General features: G+C 44.2%; 1 protein-coding gene across 2 annotated transcripts in view; it reads right to left on the bottom strand.

Moving 5' to 3' along the window:
• DISP2 (dispatched RND transporter family member 2) overlaps positions 1-27,980 on the bottom strand; it is a 136,320-nt gene that overhangs the window by 64,755 nt on the left and 43,585 nt on the right. The gene's annotated exons all lie outside the window — the stretch shown is intronic.

Raw genomic sequence — 27,980 nt, forward strand, 5'->3', positions numbered from 1 at the left:
TATTGCTTTAATCTTATTGACCTGAAGAATAATGTTACCAGGTTATTTTTACAGGACAATGCACGCTGTAAAAACAAAATGCAAAGAACAATGGCAGAATTGCAATATATTTTGACATTTCACCCCAAGTGGATTTTTTTCCCTGTTTTCCAGTACGTTACATGGTTGTTGTTTGAAACGACAACTCGTTCGACTGAAATCCATCCCTCATATGATCACGTCAGAAAATAATTACGACTATTGGAAGAAAGGGAGTAAAAATTATTGCACTAGGCTACTTTCAGACTTGCGTTACCAGGCGCAGTGTTCGACCGCTGCTAAGCTCCGCTCCAGCCATGCCCCCTCCAGACAGCTCCTCTTATGGTCGCATGACGCTGCATGCGATCAGCGTACCCTATATTTTGCATTGGGTACGCTGGCCGTGCACTGGCATGTTTTTGCCGGTGCATGCGCCCTTTTTGCGCTGCGCCGAGCGCATAAAAATGCAACAAGGTGCATTTGGTGCACGTCGGCGCAGCGCAAAAAGGGCGCAAGCACTGGCAAAAACATACCAGCGCACGGCCAGCGTACCCAACGCTAAATATAGGGTACGCAGATCGAATGCAGCGTCATGTGACCATAGGAGGAGCTGACCGGAGGAGGCGCGGTCGGGGGAGGAGCTTAGCGGCGGCTGAGCGCTGCGCCTGGTAACACAAGTCTGAAAGTAGCCTTACATATTTTTTTTATAGACGTTTATATCCTGTGTGTGTACTGAAAAAAAAGGCAGATTGGACATAATTTCACAGAAAAAAAAATTGTTGGCACCCTCAACTTAATATTTGGTTGCACACCCTTAGGAACCAATAACTGCAATCAATCAATTCCTATAACCATCAACAAGATTCTTACACCTCTCATCTGGAATTTTGGACCACTCTTCTACCCAAACTGCTCCAGGTCTCTCATATATGAAGGTGTCTTCTCCCAACAGCAATTTTAAGATCTCACCACAGGTGATCAATGAGATTTAGATCCAGATTGATTGTTTCCATTCATTTTTGGGGGCCTCTTGAAGTATGTATGTGGTCATTGTCCTGCTGGAAGACCCATGACCTAGGACACAAACCCAGCTTTCTGACACTAGGCAGTACCTTGTGACCCAAAATCCTTTGGTAATCCTCAGATTTCATGATGCCTTGCAAACAATCAAGGCACCCAGTACCAGAGGCAGCAAAACAAACTGGAAACATCTTTGAAACTCCACCATATTTGACTGTAGGTACTGTGTTCTTTTCTTTATAGGCCTCATTCCATTTTCGTTAAACAGTAGAATGATGTGCTTTACCAAAAAACTCTATCTTGGTCTTGTGTGTCCACAAAACATTTTCCTGGAAGTATTTTTGCTTACTCACGTACATTTTGGCAAACTGCAGTCTAGCTTTTTTATGTCTCTGTGTCAGCAGTGGGGTCCTCCTGAGTCTCCTGCCATAGCGTCTCATTTAATTCACATATTGATGGATAATTTGTACTGACACTGATTCACCCTGAGGCTCTAGGGTAGCTTAAATTTCTTTGGAACTTGATTGGGGCTGATTATTCACCATCCGGACTATTCTACGTTGCAACCTTTCATCAATTTCTCTCTGGCGTCCATGTCCAGGGCGATTAGCTGCAGTGCCATGGGTTGTAAATGTCGTGATTATGTTGCACACCGGGGACAAAGGAACATTAAGATCTCTGGAGATGGACTTGTAAACTCTCCTTTGTTGATATTTTTCAACAATTTTGGTTCTCAAGTCCTCAAGCAGTTCTCTTCTCTTTCTATTCTTCATGATTAGTGTGGAACACACATAGACACAATGCAAAGATTGAGGCAACTTCTCCCTTTTTTATCTGGTTTCAGGTGTGATTTTCATATTACCCACACCTGTTACTTGCCACGGGTGAGTTTGAACGAGCATCACGGTTGACACAAAGTTGTTTACCCACAATTTGGGTTCTCAAGTCCTCAGACAGTTCTCTTCTCCTCTTTCTATTCTTCATGCTTAGTGTGGAACACACAGACACACAATGCAAAGATTGAGTCAACTTCTCCCCTTTTTATCTGGTCTCAGGAATGATTTTCATATTGCCCACATCTGTTACTTGCCACGGGTGACTTTGAGCGAGCATCATATGCTTGAAACAAAGTTGTTTTCCCACAGTTTTGGAAAGGTGGTAACAATGTGTCTATTTCAGGCTGGATGACACAATCATTACACAGTATTTGTTCTGATTGTTACAATGCAGGATTTGGAGAGAAGCGTCTTCCTTCACTATCCCAAGCCAAGCCTGTTGCAGCTCTGGGATATGTTATTTCATGTTTCTGCATTGCTTTAATTATCATCTGTATTAATTGAAGTACTCCTTGTAATTAAACCTTTCACCAGAGGGAAATGATTGTTTTTCGGCATGACGGAGCCTGGTTTAACTACTAATCCACTGCCTTCCTGGCATTATGTAATGAGATAGCTCAGTGCAAGGGGAATCTACATCTGTCAGATAATGAACTGAATGAAGGGGATTTTTAAGGGAAATCAACAATCTCAAAAATGTAATCTGCTCCCTCTGGTCGGTAATCATCATAGCAGATATATCTGTTGCTTTCCTGCAAGGAAGCAGGTGGTCAAGGGGAACACAGCTGCCAATCGAATCAGAAATATCAGAGAACCCAGTGTGTACGCTAAAAAAAGCATATTCTCCACCATTACTCCACCTCCATTTTGACCCTGCTATAAGTATGGGGAGAAAGAAATCTGGAATCATCTGATCAGGAAATTTTTTTTCTGCTCAGTAACTCACTGTTTTCTTTCTTGCCTTCCTAGTTTCCTTGGACAGCAATAGCACTAAAATTAACCTTCTGATGTTTTAGTACCGCAATATAAAATGGTGCATTGGCATTAGATGAAATTTACAATTTTCTTGGCCCTCTTACTTCAATTAGTAGTTTAATTCTACAGGATCCTCCATTAGTGGATGTTATGAAATAGGTGCTTTTTTTATTTATTATTTTTAAATACTTCCCAGGTGTGTCCAGTCGACCAAAATTACCCCAAAAGTGCAGCAGCGACTCATCCCAGAGGTCACAAAAGATCCCACAGCAACATCCAAAGAACTGCAGGCCTCATTTGCCTCAGTTAAGGTCAGTGTTCATGACTTCATCACAGAAAAGAGACTGGGTGAAAATGGCATGCATAGCAGAGTTCCAAAATGAAAACTACTGCTGAGCAATAAGAACATAAAGGCTCTTCTCAGTTTTGTCAGAAAACATCTTGATGGTCGCCAAGACTTTTGAGAGAATACTCTGTGAACTGTCAACACAAAAGTTGAACTTTTTGGAAGGTGTATGTCCCATTACATCTGGTGTAGATGTAACACAGCATTTCCAAAAAGCAACATCATACCAACAGTAAAACATGGTGGTGGTAGTGTGATGGTCTGGGGCTGTTTTGCTGCTTCAGGACCTGGCCTGGAAGACTTGCTGTAGCAAAGGGAACCATGAATTCTGCTATCTACCAAAAAATCCTGAAGGAGAATGTCTGGCCGTCTGTTCGTGACCTCAAGCTGAAGCACAGCATGACAATGATCCAAAACACACCAGCAAGTCCACCTCTGAAAGGCTTAATAAAAACAAAATTAGGGTTTTAGAGTGAACTAGTCGAAGTTCTGACCTTTATCCAATTGAGATGCTGTGGCATGACCTTAAGAAGGTGGTTCATGCTTGGAAACCCTCTACTGTGGCTGAATTACAACAATTCTGCACAGATGAGTGGTCCAAAATTTCTCCAGAGCGTTGTAAAAGACTCATTGCCAGTTATCACAAAAGCTTGATTGCAGTTGTTGCTAAGGGTAGCCCAACCACTTAGTAGGTTTAGGGGGCAATCACTGTTTCACACAGGGCCCAGTAGGTCCGTGTCAAGATCCAGTCCGGGTTTTGATTCCTGTCTGCCCCTTTCCCGGACTGATCATGTCAAGGGTTAACTTTGCCTGCCCTCGTTTTGGGTTCAGGTCAACTATTTCTTCCTGTTGCATCCTGCAGGCCATGTCAGTTATACTTTCTGCCTACGGCGTGAGTATCTGACTCTCATAGTACCCTGATTTGTCCTGCTGAGTTTTCTGACCTTGCCTGTGTCTGTTCCTCCCTCTCTGCCCGTCCCATCTTAGTGTTTCCTGATTGCTTTTGGATTTCCCGGTGTTTGACTCGGCATGGACTCTGACTTTACGTTGCCTCTGGTCCCTGGTACTTCTGCCTTTTGTCTGGTATTGACCCTTTGGCTTTCCACTGACTCTGGGCTTGTTTTTTCCCTTTGTACTGCATGACTGTCTAGTTTTTGACTCGGCTTGCTTGACTATTCTGCTGCCACCTGGTGGTAGTTTCGCTGCAGCACTGCAGGTTTGCTCTTGCTGACTTGTTACCATCCTTCCACTCCATTGCCATCTAGTGGAGGTTGCAGCTACCTTAATAATAGTGAAGACCTTCATTTATAAATTGCATTTTATGTTTACTTAATATTTACATTTGTCTGGTGATCGGAAGCATGTAAGTGTGACAAACATGCAAAAGAATAGGAAATCAGGGAGAGGGAAACACTTTTTCACACAATTGTATATATATATTGTGAGGGTTGACACACTTAGCTGCTTCCTCAGGTATACACGGGAACACTTTGGTGGTGAAGCACATGCTGGTTTATAGGAGTCAGCATACACCAAGGCAGGGTTCACAAAACAAAACAGCCTTTCTAGCTTAAAGGGAAACTGTCACCCCATTTTTCGAGTATCAGCTGCCGGCAACGCCATCAGGGGCTTTTCTACAGCATTCTGGAATGCTGTAGATAAGCCCCCGATGTAACCTGAAAGATAAGAAAAATGAGTTATATTATACTAACCTGGGGCGGTCCGGGTCCAGTTTGGGTCCGATGGGTGTTGCGGTCCGGTACGGCACCTGCCATCTTCTAACGGTGACATCCTCTTCTTTGCTGCCTGTCGTGGCTCCTGCACAGGCGCACTGCTCTTCCCTGTTGAGGGCAGAGCAGAGTCCTGCAGTGCGCAGGCGCCGGGAGAGGTTCGGGGCCTGCGCACTGCAGTTTTCTGCTCTGCCCTCAACAGTGCAGAGCAGTGCGCCTGCGCAGAAGCCACGACAGGCAGCAAAGAAGAGGACGTCACCGTTAGAAGATGGGAAGCGCCGGACCGCAACATTTCGGGGCCCCATACTGGCAAAATTTTCGGGGCCCCCTTTAGACTCCGCCCAGGCTCCATCCAGCCCCGCCTCCACCACTCGAACTGTCCACAGTCCCACCGCTCTCTCTTGGATAAACTCCACTTCTCACCTATCACACATTAACAGTTCCCATCACCAGGTCACACATATAGCCAGCAGCTTTTGCTTTGGCCAAAAGATTGTTTTAAGTCGCCACCATAACAGGGTAGACACTTTTGGCCAGGCCCTACTCTACTGTAACCTATTAAATATTTGTTAAAATATGCAATACAATTTAGGTATATTTTTATTTATTTTTCAATTTTTTAAAATGACCAATAATATCACATACAAGGAACAAATACCACCGCACCATGTCCAGACCACAACTTACCACCACATACAAGGAACAAATACCGCTACACCATGTCCAGACCACATATTACCACCACATAGTGACCTATAATAAGACATACAAGGAACAAATACCGCCATACCATGACCAGACCACATATTACTACCATAGTGACCGAATAATATCACATACAACGAACAAACACCACCGCACCATGAACAGACCGCAAATCACATTGTCTGTTTTTTTATCATTTTATTTGCATATTATGGTGGAAAATAAGTATTTGGTCAGAAACAAGCAATCAAGATTTCTGGCTCTCACAGACCTGTAACTTCTTCTTTAAGAGTCTCCTCTTTCCTCCACTCATTACCTATAGTAATGGCACCTGTTTAAACTTGTTATCAGTATAAAAAGACACCTGTGCACACCCTCAAACAGTCTGACTCCAAACTCCACTATGGTGAAGACCAAAGAGCTGTCAAAGGACACCAGAAACAAAATTGTAGCCCTGCACCAGGCTGGGAAGACTGAATCTGCAATAGCCAACCAGCTTGGAGTGAAGAAATCAACTGTGGGAGCAATAATTAGAAAATGGAAGACATACAAGACCACTGATAATCTCCCTCGATCTGGTGCTCCACGCAAAATCCCACCCCGTGGGGTCAGAATGATCACAAGAACGGTGAGCAAACATCCCAGAACCACGCGGGGGGACCTAGTGAATGAACTGCAGAGAGCTGGGACCAATGTAACAAGGCCTACCATACGTAACACACTACGCCACCATGGACTCAGATCCTGCAGTGCCAGACGTGTCCCACTGCTTAAGCCTGTACATGTCCGGGCCCGTCTGAAGTTTGCTAGAGAGCATTTGGATGATCCAGAGGAGTTTTGGGAGAATGTCCTATGGTCTGATGAAACCAAACTGGAACTGTTTGGTAGAAACACAACTTGTCGTGTTTGGAGGAAAAAGAATACTGAGTTGCATCCATCAAACACCATACCTACTGTAAAGCATGGTGGTGGAAACATCATGCTTTGGGGCTGTTTCTCTGCAAAGGGGCCAGGACGACTGATCCGGGTACATGAAAGAATGAATGGGGCCATGTATTTGGGCAGCATGGTGGCTCAGTGGTTAGCGCTGCAGCCTTGCAGCGCTGGGGTCCTGGGTTCAAATCCTACCAAGGACAACATCTGCAAGGAGTTTGTATGTTCTCCCCGTGTTTGCGTGGGTTTCCTCCGGGCACTCCGGTTTCCTCCCACACTCCAAAAACATACTGATAGGGAATTTAGATTGTGAGCCCCATCGGGGACAGTGATGAAAATGTGTGCAAACTGTGAAGCGCTGCGGAATATGTTAGCGCTATATAAAAATAAAGATTATTATTATTATTATTATTATCGTGAGATTTTGAGTGCAAAGCTCCTTCCATCAGCAAGGGCATTGAAGATGAAACGTGGCTGGGTCTTTCAACATGACAATGATCCAAAGCACACCGCCAGGGCAACGAAGGAGTGGCTTCGTAAGAAGCATTTCAAGGTCCTGGAGTGGCCTAGCCAGTCTCCAGATCTCAACCCTATAGAAAACCTTTGGAGGGAGTTGAAAGTCCGTGTTACCAAGCGAAAAGCCAAAAACATCACTGCTCTAGAGGAGATCTGCATGGAGGAATGGGCCAACATACCAACAACAGTGTGTGGCAACCTTGTGAAGACTTACAGAAAACGTTTGACCTCTGTCATTGCCAACAAAGGATATATCACAAAGTATTGAGATGAAATTTTGTTTCTGACCAAATACTTATTTTCCACCATAATATGCAAATAAAATGAAAAAAAAACAGACAATGTGATTTTCTGGATTTTTTTTTTCTCAGTTTGTCTCCCATAGTTGAGGTCTACCTATGATGTAAATTACATACGCCTCTCATCTTTTTAAGTGGTGGAACTTGCACTATTGCTGACTGACTAAATACTTTTTTTCCCCACTGTACATACATATAAACAGTTGAAACCAGAAGTTTCCATACACTATATAAAAAGACACATGCATGTTTTTCTCAATATCTGACATGAAATCAGAATAAACCTTTCCTGTTTTAGGTCAATTAGGATTTCCATAATTATTGATATGTGTAAAATGCCAGAATAATGAGAAAAAGTTTTAAGGTATTTTTATTACTTACTGCAAAGTCCAAAAGTTTACATACATTTCATTAGTATTTGGTACCATTGCCCTTAAACTGAATGACTTGGGTCAAACATTTGGGATATCCTTCCACAATCTTCTCAGTTGGTTGGAATTTGGGCCCATTCCTCCTGAAAAACTCGTGTAACTGATCCCGGAAGGTAGGTCGCCTTGCTCGCACCTGTCTTTTCAGCTTTGCCCATAAATTTTCAATAGGACTGAGATCAGGGTTTTGTGAGGGCCGCTCCAAAACATTGACTTTGTTATCCTTAAGCCACTTTATTACCATTTTTGCAGTACAGTATGCTTCGGGTCATTGTACATTTGGAAGACCCATTTGTGCCCAAGCTTTAACTTCCTGGCTGATGTCTTGAGATGGTGCTTCAGTATTGCCACATAATCTTCTTTTCTCATGATGCCATCTATTTTGTGAAGTGCGCCAGTCCCTCCTGCAGCAAAACAACCCCACAACATGATGCTGCCACTCTCGTGTTTCACAGTTGGGATGGTGTTTTTATGCTTCCGAGCTTCTGTTTCCTCCACACGTAACAATGGTCATTATACCCAAAAATTTCAATTTTAGTTTCATCAGACCACAGGACATGTGCCCAAAAACTAAGGTCTCAAGGTATCTGTTCCTGTGTGCATTTGCAAACATTAATCTGGCTTTTTTTAGGCTTCTTTTGGAGTAATGGCTTCTTCCTGGCAGAGTGGTCTTTCAGCCCATGTTGATACAGTACTTGTGTCATTGTGGATATTGACACAATCTTACCAGTTTTTGCCATCATCTTCACAACGTTTTTTGCTTTTGTCCTTGGGTAAATATGCACAAGTCAGACCAAAGCATGTTCATCTCTGGGACACAGAACATGTCTACACAAAGAAGCTGTGTGTTTCAGGTGTGCATTAAAATACATCCACAGATGTGTCACTAATTAACTCAGATGTTGCCAATTAACTCAAACGCTTCCAAACACATTACATCATCATATGGGCAGTCCAGAATTGTTTAAAGGCATAGTGATCTTGGTGTATGCAAACTTTTGACTATGCAGTAAGCAATAAAAATGCCTTAAAACATTGATAAAAACATGCAGATGTGTCTTTTTATATAGTGTATGAAAACTTCTTGTTTCAACTGTATATACAGTATACAGTATCTATTTACACACCTCACACATTTACTGATGTCAGAGACAGCACATACAGTATATCTGCAAACCTTTTACTTTTAAACCATTTGATTAAACATACGTGTTAAAAAAACACAAATGTTTTCAGCACACAATGTATCAAATAGACAAGAACCGATATTAGATTTGGAATAACTAGGGGTAATGCTGTCAAACTAATAAAAGCAACCAAGATAAAAGAACTTTCTATATATCAGACTTGTGCACATAAAGATGAGTCACAAAAAAGTCTCTATGCAGGATAGCTCCCTTCCTGACCATGGAGGTTGGCACCCAAATGTTAGGGCCCCGTTACACACATCAATGTCCCAGTGATCCCACCAACGATCCGACGTGGATGGAATCGCTGGGACAAACAGTTGTGGCCAAAAGTATTGACACCCCTGCAATTTTGTCAGATAATACTCAGTTTCTTCCTGAAAATGATTGCAAACACAAATTCTTTGGTATTATTATCTTCATTTAATTTGTCTTAAATGAAAAAACACAAAAGCGAATGAAGCAAAAAGCAAAACATTGATCATTTCACACAAAACGCCAAAAATGGGCCAGACAAAAGTATTGGCACCCTCAGCCTAATACTTGGTTGCACAACCTTTAGCCAAAATAACTGCGACCAACCGCTTCCGGTAACCATCAATGAGTTTCTTACAATGCTCTGCTGGAATTTTAAACCATTCTTCTTTGGCAAACTGCTCCAGGTCCCTGATATTTGAAGGGTGCCTTCTCCAAACTGCCATTTTTAGATCTCTCCACAGGTGTTTTATGGGATTCAGGTCTCGACTCAATGCTGGCCACCTTAGAAGTCTCCAGTGCTTTCTCTCAAACCATTTTCTAGTGTTTTTTGAAGTGTGTTTTGGGTCATTGGCCTGCTGAAAGACCCATGACCTCTGAGGGAGACCCAGCTTTCTCACACTGGGCCCTACATTATGCTGCAAAATTTGTTGGTAGTCTTCAGACTTCATAATGCCATGCACACGGTCAAGCAGTCCAGTGCCAGAGGCAGCAAAGCAACCCCAAAACATCAGGGAACCTCCGCCATGTTTGACTGTAGGGACCATGTTCTTTTCTTTGAATGCCTCTTTTTTTCTCCTGTAAACTCTATGCTGATGCCTTTGCCCAAAAAGCTCTACTTTTGTCTCATCTGACCAGAGAACATTCTTCCAAAACGTTTTAGGCTTTTTCAGGTAAGTTTTGGCAAACTCCAGCCTGGCTTTTTTATGTCTCGAGGTAAGAAGTGGGGTCTTCCTGGGTCTCCTACCATACAGTCCCTTTTCATTCAGACGCCGACGGATAGTACGGGTTGACACTTTTGTACCCTCGGACTGCAGGGCAACTTGAACTTGTTTGGATGCTAGTCGAGGTTCTTTATTCAACATCCGTACAATCTTGCGTTGAAATCTCTTGTCAATTTTTCTTTTCCGTCCACATCTAGGGAGGTTAGCCACAGTGCCATGGGCTTTAAACTTCTTGATGACACTGCGCACGGTAGACACAACAACATTCAGGTCTTTGGAGATGGACTTGTAGCCTTGAGATTGCTCATGCTTCCTCACAATTTGGTTTCTCAAGTCCTCAGACAGTTCTCTGGTCTTCTTTCTTTTCTCCATGCTCAATGTGGTACACACAAGGACACAGGACAGAGGTTGAGTCAACTTTAATCCATGTCAACTGGCTCCAAGTGTGATTTAGTTATTTCCAACACCTGTTAGGTGCCACAGGTAAGTTACAGGTGCTGTTAATTACACAAATTAGAGAAGCATCACATGATTTTTTGAACAGTGCCAATACTTTTGTCCACCCTCTTTTTTATGTTTGGTGTGGAATTATATCCAATTTGGCTTTAGGACAATTCTTTTTGTGTTTTTTCATTTAAGACAAATTAAATGAAGATAATAATACCAAAGAATTTGTGTTTGCAATCATTTTCAGGAAGAAACTGAGTATTATCTGACAGAATTGCAGGGGTGTCAATACTTTTGGCCACAACTGTAGTTAGCTGATCGCTGGTGAGCTGTCACATAGACAGACCCACCAGCGATCAAGACCAGCGAGCAAGCTGGTATCCAAGGTAAACAGCTGGTATCTAAGAGCCGCGTGGCTCTTAGATACCTGCTGTTTAAAAAAAACACATTTGAAGGTTGACTCACCAAAACCCTGACTAATGCACTAGAAGGATGCAGGATGCAGCAGGCCTCCATTGATAAAGATGGGGCAGCACAGGTGCAATCCACTGATGAGAACAGCCAGTAACCCAAAAGGGGCTGGCTGCCTAGCGGAAAAAATGCACACAAATAGGGCTTGCATAGGACATCAGTCACACAGATACCGTAAGTGTGATGCAAAGAGTCTGAACAGCCTATTAATGACTCCCATAGTATTAGCAGGCGGGCTGCTCAGCCCTATATATATGCATCACACAGGAAAAACCAAGCCAACATGAAGAGGTCCAACTGCATCCTGCAAAAATGATAAAAAGTGCAAAAAGATAAAAAGATAATGGGGTAATAGTTACTATTTTGGCCAAAGCAGATAGGCTCACAACCCAACGTCAAGGGTCCCCAGATATTGTGAGTCCCTAACACTAAATCTGAACAGCGCACATAAGGAAAAAATTCCCAAAAATTCAAAAAAAACACATTTGAAGGTTGACTCACCAACCCTGACTAATGCACTAGAAGTATGCAGCAGGCCTCCATTGATAAAGGCTGGGGCAGCACAGGTGCAAACCACTGATGAGAACAGCCAGTAACCCAAGAGGGTCTGGCTGCCTAGTGGAAAAAATACACACAAATAGGGCTTGCATAGGACATCAGTCACACAGATAAGTGTGGTGCAAAGAATCTGAACAGCCTATTAATGATAGATATGGGGTGTTATATATGTGTGCTTGTTCAGATTTAGTGTTAGGGACTCACAATATTTGGGGACCCTTGACGTTGGGTTGTGAGCTTATCTGCTTTGGCCAAAATAGTAACTAATACCCCATATCTTTTTATCTTTTTGCACTTTTTATCATTTTTGCAGGATGCAGTTGGACCTCTTCATGTTGGCTTGGTTTTTCCTGTGTGATGCATGTATATAGGGCTGAGCAGCCCGCCTGCTAATACTATGGGCGTCATTAATGGGCTGTTCAGACTCTTTGCACCACATTTATCTGTGTGACTGATGTCCTATGCAAGCCCTATTTGTGCGCTTTTTTTCCGCTAGGCAGCCAGCCCCTTTTGGGTTACTGGCTGTTCTCATCAGTGGATTGCACCTATGCTGCCCCAGCCTTTATCAATGGAGGTCTACTGCATCCTGCTAGTGCACCAGTCAGGGTTTTGGGGAGTCAACCTTCAAATGTGTTTTTTTGAATTTTTGGGAATTTTTTCCTTATGTGCGCTATACCCGCTGTTTACCCTGGAAACCAGCTCCCAGCATTGCTGATCGTTGCTCTCCTGCTGCCACACGCAGCGTGCTAGCCAGCGGGAGACCAACGATCAAAAAATGGCCCAGGACGTTCGAGCGCGATGAGCGATACCCGGCAATGGGGCCGGTCTCTGATATATGTCACACACAGCGATTTTGCTGGCGAGATTGCTGTGGCATCACAAAATCAGCGATCTCGCTGGCGATCTCGCTGTGTGTGACGCGGTCTTTAGAAAAACTAGTTATATAAACAACAGCCAGGGTTGACAAGTTAAAAAACAATAAATTAAATTGACACCACAACATAGATGTGGACATCACTTAAAACAATGGTGATTTAAAAGGTTTTTTTCCCATGAACAAAGTTCATTTAATCCATAGATCCTGGAATAATAATAGGTTCAACACTTGGATGTGTTTAAATATAATGTTCCTGTGCTGAGGTAATGTTATAAATGTGCCCCGGTGTGTAATGGCTGTGTCTGACCATACAGGGACATGGCCTGATCATACCACAGTTCCTGGGCAGGGGAGGACGCAAAAGAGAGTATACGGACATTGGAGCATGAGATCACAGGTCCTGGGCAGGGGAGGATGCAAAAGAGAGTATACAGACATTACAGCATGAGATCACAGCTCCTGGGCAGGGGAGGAAGCAAAAGAGAGTATACAGACAGGACAGCATGGGATCACAGCTCCTGGGCAGGGCAGAAAGTAAAAGAGAGTATACAGACATTACAGCATGAGATCACAGCTCCTGGGCAGGGGAGGAAGCAAAAGAGAGTATACAGACAGGACAGCATGGGATCACAGCTCCTGGGCAGAGAGGATGCAAAAGAGAGTATACAGACATTACAGCAGGAGATCACAGTTCCTGGGCAGGGGAGGATGCAAAAGAGAGTACACAGACATTACAGCATGAGATCACAGCTCCTGGGCAGGGAAGGAAGCAAAAGAGTATATAGACATTACAGCATGAGATCACAGCTCCTGGGCAGAGAGGACGCAAAAGAGAGTATACAGATATTACAGCTTGAGATCACAGCTTGAGATCACAGCTCCTGGGCAGGGGAGGAAGCAAAAGAGTATACCGACAGGACAGCAGTGGATCACAGCTGATTTTCTATTTCAGGTAAGACATTTTTTAAAAACAGTCAGTGAAATGTTTACTCACAAAAAGAATCACCTGTGATCCCATGCAGTAATGTCTGCATACTCTCTTTTGCTTCCTCCCCTGCCCAGGATATGTGGTATGATCAGACCATGTTCCTGCATGGTCAGACACAGCCATTACATAGTAAACAGCAGGGGCACATTTACAACATTATCTCAGCACAGGAATATTTTATTTAAACACATCTAATTGTGGAAACTATTCTTATTCCAAGATCGATTGATTGAAATCAACTTTAAAATTAACTTTGTTAGTGAGAAAACCCCTTTAAAGGCCTGATTCATGATTTTTTGCTCCAAATTCTTCAAAATAAAGGACGTCATTCTTGCGTTTTCGCAAAATAATTTTTTTTAGTGTAAAAATTGCGGAAAGATTTCAGGTGTAAATAAAATCATTTCCGGAGGAGACTGGAACACATTTGCAAAAAATGTTGTGACATTATAAAAAGTCGACATTGATAAATCGGCTGAAAACATCTGTAAAATGAAAATGACGCCTACATTGTCTAGCTTAAAAAAAAACAGGCAAACACATAAAATAAACTTTTAAAAAGGGCACAAATGAAAGGAAGAAGTTGGAGTAAATTATAAACAGGTTAAAAACATCTAAGAGTGGACAAAAAATGAGCAAAACCGGGGCCCAATTTCTTAAAGGTTTGTCCGGGAGGTACAACATTTTTACAAAGGACTAAAAGAAAATTGAAAGCTGTAACAATCACCTCCTTGTCTTTCCCATAGCTCCTATTTGAACACTGCTCTGTCCCCTACTGGTCTCTACTGCCTGCTGCAGCAAGGCGTCTCCAACTCAGGGGCATGAGACCTCTGTAGCTAGAATTGGGCAGCTTTGGAACGGGAGCTGTTGGGGAATAGTGAAGGGAGTATTGCTTCTTTGTTTTTTAACCCATTCTGGGCCCTTTGTAACAAAAATAATAACCCACCAGAAACCCCCATTAGGGGGCAAGAGAAAGGAGAGTTGCTTGGGGTGACACGTGGCCATTAGTTGTTTTCCATTATACTTGTTGGCCATCGTGAAATACTACTTTGAAGTTCTGTGATCAGACGAAACCTCGCTAAATAAAGAGCTGATCACTCCTTGAACCTACAGCAATTAGTATGATCATCAGGGTTACTCTTTTTAGTTTCTCAGTCCTTCTCAGCCATTAGTCACATTTCATCACTTGACATAGGGAAGGTTTTAATACTAGAGGTTAGGACAATCCCGAATACGGTCACCTTGATGTGGTGGGACAAGGTTTACAGTTTTTAATTAAAATTATGTTAACCATGCACCCTATATTATTTTCATGCACTATTGCTATTTATTTACTGCAGGGTATTTGCTTATTTTGTTTTCATCTTAGGTTCTTTTGTTTAGTAAACAGTAACTAAACTTTTATTTATTTTTATAAAATTGTCCAGCGTGGAAAATTATTAAACTTTGCAAGTCACTTTATAAGGCTACTTTCACACTTCAGGTTTTCGGCGTCAGGCGCGATCCGGCGTCGTGCCGGAACGCCGGATCCGGCAAATGTTTCTGAAAACCGGATGTGACGGATCCGGTTTTCTGACGGATCCGTCTTTTTCCGGACAGACAAAACCGGATCCGTCTCATCCGGTTCATCCGTTTTTCTATCCGTTTTTTCGACAGATTACGCCGGATCCGGTTTTTAAAATTGACCCTTGTGGCCTTCCGAACGGGATTGGCTACTGGAAAACTATATATAGCATGTTCCTACAGCCCTTCTTTGACAGGTTGTAGAGGAGAAAGTGCAGGTTGGAGAGAAGAGCAAGTTACTGGCGAAGATGGATGTTGTGATTGGAAATATTTTGAAGAATTTGGCGGATTTTACAGCGGAGGCGAATCGTTTGAGGGTGATTGTTCTGGAGAAGGAGAGAGCGAGACAGCAGCGCATCAGGCATCGTAGACGACGTTTGTGGATCCACCCCATCACAGCCAAGAGAATGACGCGTGGGGTCTATTCTACACTCTGCATGGACCTTCGACGAAACCCGGATACATTTTTTGGATATGTTAGGATGAAAATGGAGAATTTTGATTACTTGGTGGAGCGCATTGCACACCTCATAAGAAAAGCGGACACCTATTGCCGCTTCTCTGTTTCACCCGCAGAGCGTCTGATGGTGACTTTAAGGTAAGCCACATTTATTGGATGTGATCGCATCAGAGCACACTTTCACTGCAATCTTGTTGGTGGTAATTTGTATCTCCAAGTGTTATAGGTCAGTTTTGGTATGTAATGCTGTGATTTAAAACTAATGTATTGTTTTTTAATTCCCCACAGATTTCTTGCAACTGGAGAATCCCTTTCGTCACTGCATTTCCAGTACAGACTCGGGATTTCCACCATATCTGGAATTGTGAAGTACACATGCCGTGCACTGTGGGACTCCTTAGCTGAAGAGTTTTTACCAGAGCCCACAACAGAGAGGTGGATTGAAATTGCTGACAAGTTTCAACAGATATGTCAGTTTCCCAACTGCTTGGGCGCTGTGGACAGGAAACATATCCGCATTGTAAAGCCAGCTGGATCGGGATCTGAATATTTCAATTACAAGAAATATTTTTCAATTGTCCTCATGGCCATCGCTGACGCGGAATACAAATTTATTGCGGTTGATATTGGGGCCTATGGCCGCTCCAATGACTCTCAAGTTTTCAAACTGTCTGCCATGGGGCGTAAACTGTATGGAAACACCTTCCAGTTCCCACCACCTAGACCGCTGCCGCAAACATCTGGTCCACCTATGCCATTTGTCTGTGTAGGGGATGAAGCCTTCCAGCTGTCAGAACACCTTTTGAAACCGTACGGTAGCAGAGGATTGACAAGACCAAAACGCATTTTTAATTACCGCCTCACAAGAGCAAGAAGAATGGTTGAATGTACCTTTGGTATTCTGACAGCCAAATGGCGGGTCCTATTGACTGCGATCAACCTCAAGACAGAAACTGTGGACGAGGTGATCAAAGCGTGCGTGGTACTCCACAATTTTGTTATCTGCAAGGAACCCATTTCCATTGAGGACACCTCTGAAGAAACCACCTTGCAAGATTACCATGACATTACCACTAGAAGTTCTGTGACAGTTTCAGTAATGAGGGACAATTTTGCACTATACTTTATGTCACCTCAAGGCAGAGTACACTGGCAGGATGACAGAGTGTGAAAGATTTGTGCCCTAACCAAACTTGTGTACCTTCTGGACCAACAGTATATACCTTTGCCAACCAAAGTTGGCTATCTTGTCATGGTCTCTATTTTTAGCTTTAGGCCACAGGTGTGTACCTGGTTGTGTTTTATGCAAAGTATTTCACCTTTTAACAAAAGTTGTGTACATTGTTAGGAAATCACCAACAATAAACACAACTTTTTAGGTGAAATACTTTGCTTCAAACACAACCAGGAACACAACTGTGGCAAAAAGCTAAAATTTACCCACAGTTATATACCTAGTTTTGAATACCATTTCACCTTTTAAATACCCTGTATTTAACCTTTTTCGCCGCAGAAAGAAATGACAGACAACCAGTGTAAAATAATTTAACTTTTATTGAAAAATGTTTTTTTTAGTAAACTTTTTTAAAATTTTAATAAACTTGTTTAATAAAACTTTGAAACTATAAAACTGAAACCATAAAACTGGTCATTTTTATTTAAATAGACACATTATAAATCTGTGTAGTGTGTGGTGGAAATACTGCTGTAGGGGCTGCGGGACACTTCGACACTGGGAGTGTGGAGAGAGGACTGGGATCGTGGTGGGGAAGGAACAGTTAGAGGTGAAGGTGTGGAAAAAACTACAGAATGGGTGGACATGTGGGAAGCAGAAGAGGTGGTGGGTGGTGGAGTGGAGGGTTGGGCAGGGACTGTAGGAGCAGATGATGTTGATGGCAAGTTGTATGGGGAAGGAGTTTGGTACGGGGCAGGTTGCTGGAAGTGGGGAGATGTCTGGTACGGGGCAGGTTGCTGGAAGTGGGGAGATGTCTGGTACGGGGCAGGTTGCTGGAAGTGGGGAGATGTCTGGTACGGGGCAGGTTGCTGGAAGTGGGGAGATGTCTGGTACGGGGCAGGTTGCTGGAAGTGGGGAGATGTCTGGTACTGGGGAGGTTGCTGGTACTGGGGAGTTTGCAGGTACTGTGGAGGTTGCTGGTGCTGGGGAGGTTGCTGGTGCTGGGGAGGTTGCTGGTGCTGGGGAGGTGGCTGGTGCTGGGGAGGTGGATGGTGCTGGGGAGGTGGATGGTGCTGGGGAGGTGGATGGTGCTTGGGAGGTGGATGGTATGTAATAGGAGGGGGAGGATGGAAAGTGGCTGGAGGTGGATGGTATGTAATAGGAGGGGGAGGATGGAAAGTGGCTGGAGGGGGTGTAGATGTAATAGGAGGGGGAGGATGGAAAGTGGCTGGAGGGGGTGTAGATGTAATAGGAGGGGGAGGATGGAAAGTGGCTGGAGGGGGTGCAGGTGGAGGAACTACTGTGGTGGGAGGAGGAGGAGGTTGGGAGGTAACTTGCTGGAGAGCAGCGTGGCATGAATGCATTACACGCATCTGCTGGGCAGGAGAGAGCGTTTCCATGCGCTCCACAACAGACCTGAAAAAGGTGTGGTTTGGCGAAGATCTTGCTTCTGAATGCATGGTTTGCAGAAGTGTCTTCACCTCCAGAATGCTGGAGTTGATCTGCTGATAGCCTGCTGATATTTGCTCTGACAAGACTTTGAGACAGTTCTGGAAAGATGCATTCAGATGCAAGAACTCTGGCGCATAAGTCTTTTCCTGACCACTCTGCCGCTGCCGCCCAGTACCCGCAGGTGTACTAGAGGTGGCAGGGGCAGAAGGGTGGGGTAAAGGGAAAGCGATCTCCTCACCAGCAGCTTCATGTAATGTAGGCGGCCACGATGCTCCTGTGCTGGTGGATGGGACAGATGGGTCGAATGTGTGGGAAGGCTGGGAAGGTGCAGATGTACAGGGGCGGTCGAAGTGTCCCTCGGTGCCGGTCTCCTCAGGGATCGCCTCAGAAGGGTCCAATCGTGCCGGCTCCCGAGTGCTGCTCACCGTGCTGTGGAATAAAGAGAAAAAAAAACAATTAAAATACTGACATGGTATGGCCCTGGCTGAAAAATTTTTTTACATAAAGCATTTTTTTTCACATGTGGTGTGTAATATTTACCTTCTGGTGAACATTGTTTCCCGGAGGAACGACAGGGCTTCTGCGTACTTGTACTTGCTCCTGCGTCCTCCAGATCCACTCGGGGCCCGCATCTCTTTATTGAACTCCTTCTTGAAACGAACCCTCACAGACCGCCACCGATTCACAATTCTGTTCCCTGAAACAAGAAAGGAGTGGTTAGTATACAACATCAGTGTTTCCCAAACTCCAGTCCTCATGGTCCCCAGGGGTCATGTTTTCATGATTTCTATAGTAAATAGAAATCCTGAACACATGATCCGTGGGGACCACGAGGACTGGAGTTCGGGAAACACTGGTTTACATCAAGCAACCGGTACTGTATATACTTACGCTCTTTAATCTGGGCCCGAGCTTCGAGGTCCTCCCAGCGGCCCACAAGGAGAGAACAGATTTCCTCCCAGAGTCGTCGGGTAACAATCAGGTCAGCGTGGCGGCGGTCAGCCATATTCCAGAGCGGCTCCCTTTCTCTGACGAGATCGATGAGGCGGTCCACATCAATCCCTCCATCCTCACCGTCAGAGTCGGGAGCACGCTGTGAAGGCTGTTAAAGAAAAAGACAAAAATAACATAATTAGCCTCCACAAAAGAAATGAAATAAAAAGTGCAAAAAAACAAAGCAAAAATATTTATACTTACACGCTGGTGACCGCCGCGTTGCTGTCGCCGACGACCCTGGGAGGCACTGCGAGGACCTCTTGGCCAAGCACCAGATTGGGAAGACTAGAGAAGAAAACAAAAAAAGTTATGTCTTTGGATGTAGGCATTTGTTTGCTGTGTGTGGTCTGCAGAACATTGTTTTCTATGTGTTGTGTGTAGTGTGATGTTGTGTTTCTGCGTTTGATGCAAAAAACTTACGAATTGTGAGCCCACTCCAAGTGTCTGTCCACCCCTTCCTTCTTCTTCTGGGAGCTCCTCTTCATCTTGTGATTCCTGTTTTGAAATAAAAGGCAATGAATAGACATATATTACAGAGAAGATGGATTTTGGAAATAAAAACTTACCGTCAAACGCTGACGATGCGAGGGAGGGCTCCCAGAAGATGTGCTGTCCTCTTGCTGGCCAGACTCCATGGCTGTGGGTGGTGTTACAGCTGCTGCCAGTGAAGCCAGTGCTGCTGCTGCTGCTGCTGCATCTCTTGGGCGGCTGTTGAATAAAGTGAAACAAAGGGCCAATGAATATCTTGATATTCAATAGCCCTAGTTTGGAGGAATGGGGGATTTGATAATTACCGTCTCTCATCTGCTGCTGGACTCCCCTCCTCAGCATGTTCTATTTGCTGCTCCATTTGGGGTGGTGGTGGTGCGGATGGTGCTGCAGTGGTCTCCTGCCTTCTCCTGCGCCTGGTTGCTGTCTTGGGTGGCATGTTGGGTGTGGCTGTGGGTCCCACTGTCTTGCTTTTATATATGTCTTGTGGGCAGAGCTACTGAGCATGCTCAGACCAAAAAACCGGAACCGGCCGGCGCATTGCGGCGCTCATAGGCTTTCATTGTGTGAAAAAGCCGGACGCGCCGGATCCGGCGTGTCCGGCTTTTTCGACGGAGACAAAAAACGTTACAGTCACCGTTTTTTCCAGACGCCGGATCGCGACACATTGCCGGATCCGGCGAAAACCGGATGAAACGCATGGCCATCCGGCGCGATCCGGCGCAAATGCAAGTCAATGGGGGGGAAAACGGATCCGGCATTGCATTTCGCCGGATCTGGTTTCTGTCAAAAGCGCCGGATCGCGCCTGACGGCGAAAACCTGATGTGTGAAAGAGGCCTTAGGGGAATGTGTTAATATCAGAACGTACTGATTTGGAGTATAGATGATGGCAGTGATGGGTCAGTCCCTGTGCTGAACTGAGCTGAACCATCACTACCATCATCTGTACCCCAAATTAGTACATTCTGATATTAATGCAGCTGAAGACCGGGAAACAGACTGGGAAAAAGCCGGGGAAGTCACATGCAACTTATTTATAGGAGTGAAGACAAATACCCTAACAAAGTGATTTGCAAAGTTTGGAAGCCAAACATCACTGCCATAGAGATCTTATCTTTTCTAACACCAAAATAGGTTTTTTCATCAGCGTTATACTAAGCAAAGATTCTTTGAACATTCTGGATTAGATTCTGAACCCGCACAGCCATATTTATTTAAAGTGCCTGGCAACCGCATCCAGACATGGTTCATTTACTAGGAAGTGCTTGAAAACGGTAATTATGACGTGATTCTTCCTCTGTGCAAGGATAAAAATAACCCACATTTCAGGGAAGATCTTTGGACCTGATTGAGATGTTTTGTTAAAATTGTAGTTCTTTTTTTTCTTGTTGTACGAGAGAAGAAATGGAAGCAAGGACAAAGGATGGAGAAACAACCAGAAGATCAGGACCTGGTCTAATGTAACTACATTAGTAAGTTATACACTACATGATTTTATTTTATAGTCAAACTACTAGTATTATTGTGTATCCCCTATCCCATCCTCCTTGATCCCTGGGTGGTCCAACCCCTGGGATGCCCACCGATCCCGAGGACAGGTGCGAATGGAGCAGTGGTCAATAAGGTGCACAACTGCTCCATCCGGCATTGTGTTCAGCTGGCCTTCAGCCCTTCTATTAGTTAATCTCAAAGGGATTCTATCAGCACAAGATGACTGTTCAAACCAAGCCAAGAAGCTCGATGCACCTTTGGTGTGCCCAAACAGTTCCCGTTTCGCCTACTACCTTACCATCTATGTTGGCACCTTTTACATGATTGATAGCTTTGGTTTTACAGGAACTAGAGAAGGTGGACAGATGGAAAACAAGTAGGTGGAGAGGTGCACTGAACTGCTCGGCCATAACAAGGGTGCACACAGTGCCTGTGCTTGGCTTGTCATTGTGTGCTGACTGACTCCCTTTAAAGGGATAATCCATCATGCCTTTAATAGTAGATTGGTGGTGGTCAGAGTCTCAAAAGCTCACTGATTAACAATGAATGGAAAGTAACACTCTCAGACTTAGCCCGACACAGCTTTGTAGTGTTTGTAGCAGCTGGGCCTGATATTATCGCTTCACTGAGCTGCAAATATCAATCAGAGCCGCTATTAAAAGTGCAGAGCCAGTCCGGACAGAGCATTATAAACCATAAAGCCGACGTGGCACTTCCCGGAGCACCGTGGCTCCTCCAGACAGCTGTTTGATGGGGGGGTGACATAAGTTCCAACCAACAATCTAATAATCAAGCATTGCTAGCCTAGCTCTCCAACCTTTTAAAGATGCAATCAATTTCTTCATCCTCTTCTTCCAAGAGCCATTAGTTTTTTTGTATTTTGTGACATAGCTTTTTTTCTGCAGGAGTTTTATTTTGAATGACACCATTTGCTTTACCATATAATGTATTAGAATAAGGGAAAAAATCCAAACGACATGAAATGGAGAAAAAAAACAACCCACAATTCAGGCATTTTTTGGGTTTAATAAAAATGAGCTGGGATCACGATTCCCCAGATCAGTTTGCTTATGGTGATGCCAAATATGTCTACTATTTTAGTGACGTAACTACCCCTGGATTTCCCATAGCCTTGAAACATACAGGCGGTCTGCACTTTACTCTACGCTGATGTTCTAAACTGTAAGTGCTGAGTGAACTGCTGGAGAAGGCAGCAATGGTTTATTACCATCTCTGCCTTCCTGATTGCTGTATTCACAGCACTGAACAAGCTCTGTGTATACAGTATAAGAAGCGCTGACAGCGTTTCCTCAGATGAACCCAGAAGTCATGTGATCACTGGGTGTAGAGAGGAAGGAGGAGACTCATTCAGCTTTAGCATGCTGAATTTCCCTGTAACTGGGGCCAATAGATCAGCCCAAGTAACAAGGGAAATCAGCAATAAAAATAATATGCTAATATTAAAAAGCTCCCATCCCCAAATGTCTTCTACATAGAATTCTCATCCTTCTTCCACAATTCAGTCGATACCTATAGGTCAATTTCTGCAGTTGCGTAGAATTTGTTCTAGCAACACAGATTATTACAGACAGGCCGAAGATACTTAACTGAGATTCATTGACAGGGGTTATAGCTGTCGGTGTATAAAAAACGGCCTTCAACAGGGCAAAGGCATACCTCTAGACATTCTGCCTTATACTCCTCCACATAAAACCATATCTAATCAAAGCATTAGATTTATCATGCAATACCATGGACATGCGGATTTGATGCGCCATTTTTTGGACAAGTTTTGGCCAATCTTAGTTTCTGATCCTGTTCTGTTATGATTGAGTCACCGTAGGAGGCAAAATCAGAAATGCTAGCTAAGTCCAGAAAACCAGAGAAGTTGGCAGCTATCGGATTGCAGACCCCTGAACCTATCAACACAACTAGCAGTAGCCGTGGGGGGTTCCTACGATGTCCTAGACCCCTCGATCACAGCCGGAGAATTAAATAGGCCTAAAGAAAGAAAGGGGAAATCTAAACTGCCCCAGAGCAGACCCCAAAGCAATAGGCAGCCCCCAACATATAATGAAGGTGAAGCAAGATGAAAATACTAACACAGACAGAAAGATAGACAGAGCAAAGAGGGGCCCAAGCTAACTACATAGGAAAGGACAGGAAGGCTGCTGTCTGCAATCCGTGAAAAACCCTATGAAAATAAGAGCCAACAGACTGACAGTGAAAAAGGCCCTGAAGACGCTAGGCTTCAAAAAAGCTATGTCAGTACTCAGGAATATTCTGAAGACAGGGCTACAGGCAAAAGGAGATTCAGCTCACCCCAGCAGGGGATGGCAGAATACTGAAAAGCAAGGAAAACAAAAAACAAAACAAAAAGGCTAACAGCCAAAACAGAAAACTTAGCTTTAGGAGCAGGAATCAGACTGGTGTCCTAGGAGTCCACAGAGAAATCACCCGCAGGGCAGAAGGGCGTCGGCAGCCTTATATCCAGTCTGTGACTCCACTCAGCCAGTCATCCTCATTAGACTCAGGTGCCTGATAATCAGGCTCATTACCTTCCTTCACCAGAATAGGGAGTTCACTAGAATCCAGTGACGAAGGGGAAAATGAACTCACAACAGTACCTCCCCCTTGAGGAGGGGTCACCGAACCCTCAACCACGCCAGCAGGGCGATCAGGGTGAGCCCGATGAAATGCACGCACCAATCTTTTGGCATGAATATCAGAGGCAGAGACCCAGGAATTATCCTCCTGACCGTAACCCTTCCACTTAACCAAATACTGGAGTCTCCGTCTAGCCAGAAGGGAATCCAGTATTTTCTCTACCTCATATTCCATGTTACCTTCAACCAATACAGGGTCTGGAGGTGCCACCCCAGGAACAACTGGTTCAACAAACCTCTTCAACAAGGACTTATGGAACACATTATGGATTTTAAATGTGACAGGAAGAGCCAAACGAAAAGAGACCGGATTAATAATCTCCAAAATCTTGTAAGGTCCAATAAGTCTAGGCTTAAACTTAGGAGAAGCCACCTTCATAGCAATATTTTTTGATGATAACCACACCATATCACCAATCTTAAACTGGGGACCAATGGTCCTATGTCGATTGGAAAACCGCTGGGCCTTTCCCTGGGAGAGAGAGAACTTATCCACCACTTGGTCCCAGATCTGGTGCATTCTCTCCACCACAGTGTCAACACCTGGGCAGGCAGAAGGCTCCACCTGCCCTGAAGAAAATTGAGGCTGAAACCCAAAGTTAGAAAAACAAAAAGGTGACATCAAAGTGGCAGAACTAGCTCTATTATTTAAAGCAAATTCGGCCAAGGGCAAAAATGAAACCCAATCATCCTGATCAGCGGAAATAAAACATCTCAAATACGACTCCAAGGTCTGGTTTGTTCTCTCTGTCTGCCCATTGGTCTGAGGGTGAAAAGCAGAGAAGGACAACTGAATTCCCAGCTTGGAACAGAAAGTCCTCCAAAATCTAGACACAAACTGAACTCCTCTGTCAGATACAATGTTCTCAGGAATCCCGTGTAAGCGAACCACCTGTTGCAAAAACAGGGGCACCAACTCAGAGGAAGATGGCAACTTAGGGAGTGGTACAAGATGAACCATCTTAGAGAACCTATCACAAATCACCCAAATAACAGTCATTCTTTGAGAGACCGGCATATCAGAGATGAAATCCATTGAAATATGGGTCCATGGCCTCCTGGGGACCGGCAAAGGCATCAACAACCCACTAGAGCGAGAACAAGATTTAGACCGGGAGCAAGTCCCACAGGACTGCACAAAATTCCTGACATCATGAGACAAGGTGGGCCACCAAAAAGAGTGACTCACCAGATCTCTAGTACCAAAAATACCTGGATGACCAGCCAATGCAGAGCAATGAATTTCAGACATCACTCTCTTCTTCCACTGGTCAGGAACATACAACTTTCCACTGGGACAACGCTCAGGTTTGTCCTCCTGGAACTCTTGCAGAGCAAGTCTCAAATCGGGCGAGATGGCAGAAAGAACTACCACTTCGCCTAAGATGGTAGCAGGCTTGGTTACCACAGGAGAATCAGCAAAGAAACTCCTAGAGAGGGCGTCTGCCTTAACATTCTTAGTTCCAGGAAGAAAAGAGACCACAAAATCAAAACGTGTAAAAAACAAGGCCCACCTAGCTTGTCTAGGGTTCAAGCGTTTAGCCGACTCTAGGTAAATCAAATTCTTGTGGTCAGTGAGGACCACAACTTGATGTTTAGCTCCCTCCAACCAATGTCTCCACTCCTCAAATGCCCATTTCATGGCCAACAGTTCCCGATTCCCCACATCATAGTTACGTTTAGATGGAGAGGACTTTCGGGAAAAGAAAGCACAGGGATTCATTTTAGATGTTACAGGATCCTTTTGGGACAAAACAGCTCCTGCACCAATCTCAGAAGCATCCACCTCTACCTGGAACGGGAGTGAGACATCAGGTTGCTGCAAAACCGGGGCGGAGGTAAATCTTCGCTTCAGCTCCTGAAAGGAAGCAACAGCCTCAGGAGACCAATTCAACACATCAGCACCCTTGTTAGTCAGATCAGTCAATGGCTTGGCAATAGTAGAAAATTTTGCTATAAATTTCCGATAAAAATTAGCAAAACCCAAAAACTTCTGGAGGGCCTTCAAAGAAGTGGGCTGAACCCAATCATAAATGGCCTGTACCTTGGCCGGGTCCATTTCAATAGTTGACGGAGACAAAATAAATCCCAAAAATGAAATCCTCTGTACTCCAAAAAGGCATTTTGATCCTTTGACATACAGGGAATTCTCCCTCAAGATCCGGAACACAGTCCGAATATGTTCCACATGAGAATCCCAATCCTTGGAGAAGATCAAAATATCATCCAGGTAAATAATCAAAAATTTATCGACAAAGTCTCGGAAAATATCGTTCATAAAGCACTGGAAGACAGAAGGGGCATTAGTGAGCCCAAAAGGCATCATCAGGTACTCAAAATGTCCCTCCGGAATATTAAACGCCGTCTTCCATTCATCCCCCTGCTTAATGCGGATAAGATTATACGCCCCCCTGAGGTCAAGCTTGGTAAACCAGCAAGCACCTCTAACTCTAGAGAATAGATCCGAAATCAGGGGTAACGGATACTGATATTTAAAAGTAATTTTATTGAGGGCACGATAATCATTACAAGGCCTTAAAGAACCATCCTTTTTGGTCACAAAAAAAAAACCCGGCACCTAAGGGTGAAGAGGATGGTCTAATATGACCCTTCTCCAACGCCTCCTTAATATAGGACCGCATAGCCTCGTGCTCGGGTACAGATAAATTGAAGAGCCGACCCTTGGGAAATTTACACCCCGGGCTTAGTTCAATTGCACAGTCATAACTCCTATGAGGAGGCAAGGACGCAGACTCATTCTCACTAAATACATCATAAAAGTCCGCCAAATAGGAACATCATGCGACTGAGGAGAGGTGGAAAAAAACGGAGCCTCACTAAAGGCACACCGACAACCCCAACTCACCACAGACACAGATTTCCAATCCAAAACTGGATTATGAATTTGCAACCAGGGAAACCCCAGAACAACGGCATCATGCAGACCATGCAATACCAAAAATCTGCAATTTTCTTGATGGTCTGGGGCGACCCGCATGACCACCTGGGTCCAAAACTGAGGTTTATTTTTAGCCAAAGGAGTAGCATCAATCCCCCTCAAAGGGATAGGCGTCTGCAGAGGTGTCATCGGAAATCCACAACGTTTAGCAAAATCCAAGTCCATTAGGTTTAGCGCTGCTCCCGAATCCACAAAAGCCTTGGCGGAAAATGTGGACAGGGAGCAGATCAGAGTAATTGCCAGAAGAAACTTAGGTTGAACACCACCAACAGAAAACGTGTGTGCAAAGCGTTTCTCTCGTTTAGGACAAACAGAAATAATTTGCGAAGCATCTCCACAGAAAAAACACAGCTTATTACGCCTTCTGAACTCCTGATGTTGCGCCTTAGACAAAACTCTATAACATTGCATTGGTTCAGACGTCTGTTCAACCGGTGGCAACACATCTCGTGCAATCCTGCGTTCACGTAAACGCCGACCAACCTGAATGGCTAATGACATAGAATCGTCCAGACCAGAGGGAACAGGAAATCCCACCATAGTATCTTTTACGGCTTCTGACAAACCCTTCCGAAAGAGAGCAGCCAAGGCATTATCATTCCAGGTAGTAAGTACTGCCCACTTTCGGAACTTTTGACAGTACAACTCTGCAGAATCTCGACCCTGGTTCAATGCCAACAGGGTCTTTTCAGCCTGATCAATAGCATTAGGTTCGTCATACAACAACCCCAAAGCTTGAAAGAATGCGTTCACATTAGTCAGAATAGGATCATCTGGTTTCAAAGAAAACGCCCAATCCTGGGGATCGCCACGCAGCAAAGAGATGACAATTTTAACCTGCTGCGCGGAGCTCCCTGACGAGTTAGGCTTCAAGGCAAAAAATAATTTACAATTTTTTTTTGAAACACAAAAATTTAGATCGATCCCCAAAAAATACATCAGGTGTAGGAATCTTTGGTTCAACAGAATGCGAACGAGCAAGGTAGGCGGAAATTCCCCGCACTTCCGCAGTGAGCTGCTCCACATGATCAGACAATTGCTTTATCTCCATTGAGAGAAAAAAAAATTTCCCCTACGGCCTCAGAGATATAGAGGAAAGAATATACACACACCCTTTTTTTTTTTTTTTTTTAACACAATTCTTTCCTGCAATTGAGTACCCTAGGATCTGCGGTATGGCGGGTGATTCTGTTATGATT

The sequence above is a fragment of the Dendrobates tinctorius genome, unplaced genomic scaffold (assembly GCF_039654945.1).
Source record: "Dendrobates tinctorius isolate UK_male_01 unplaced genomic scaffold, ASM3965494v1 ptg000019l, whole genome shotgun sequence".
Taxonomy (NCBI): Eukaryota; Metazoa; Chordata; class Amphibia; order Anura; family Dendrobatidae; genus Dendrobates; species Dendrobates tinctorius.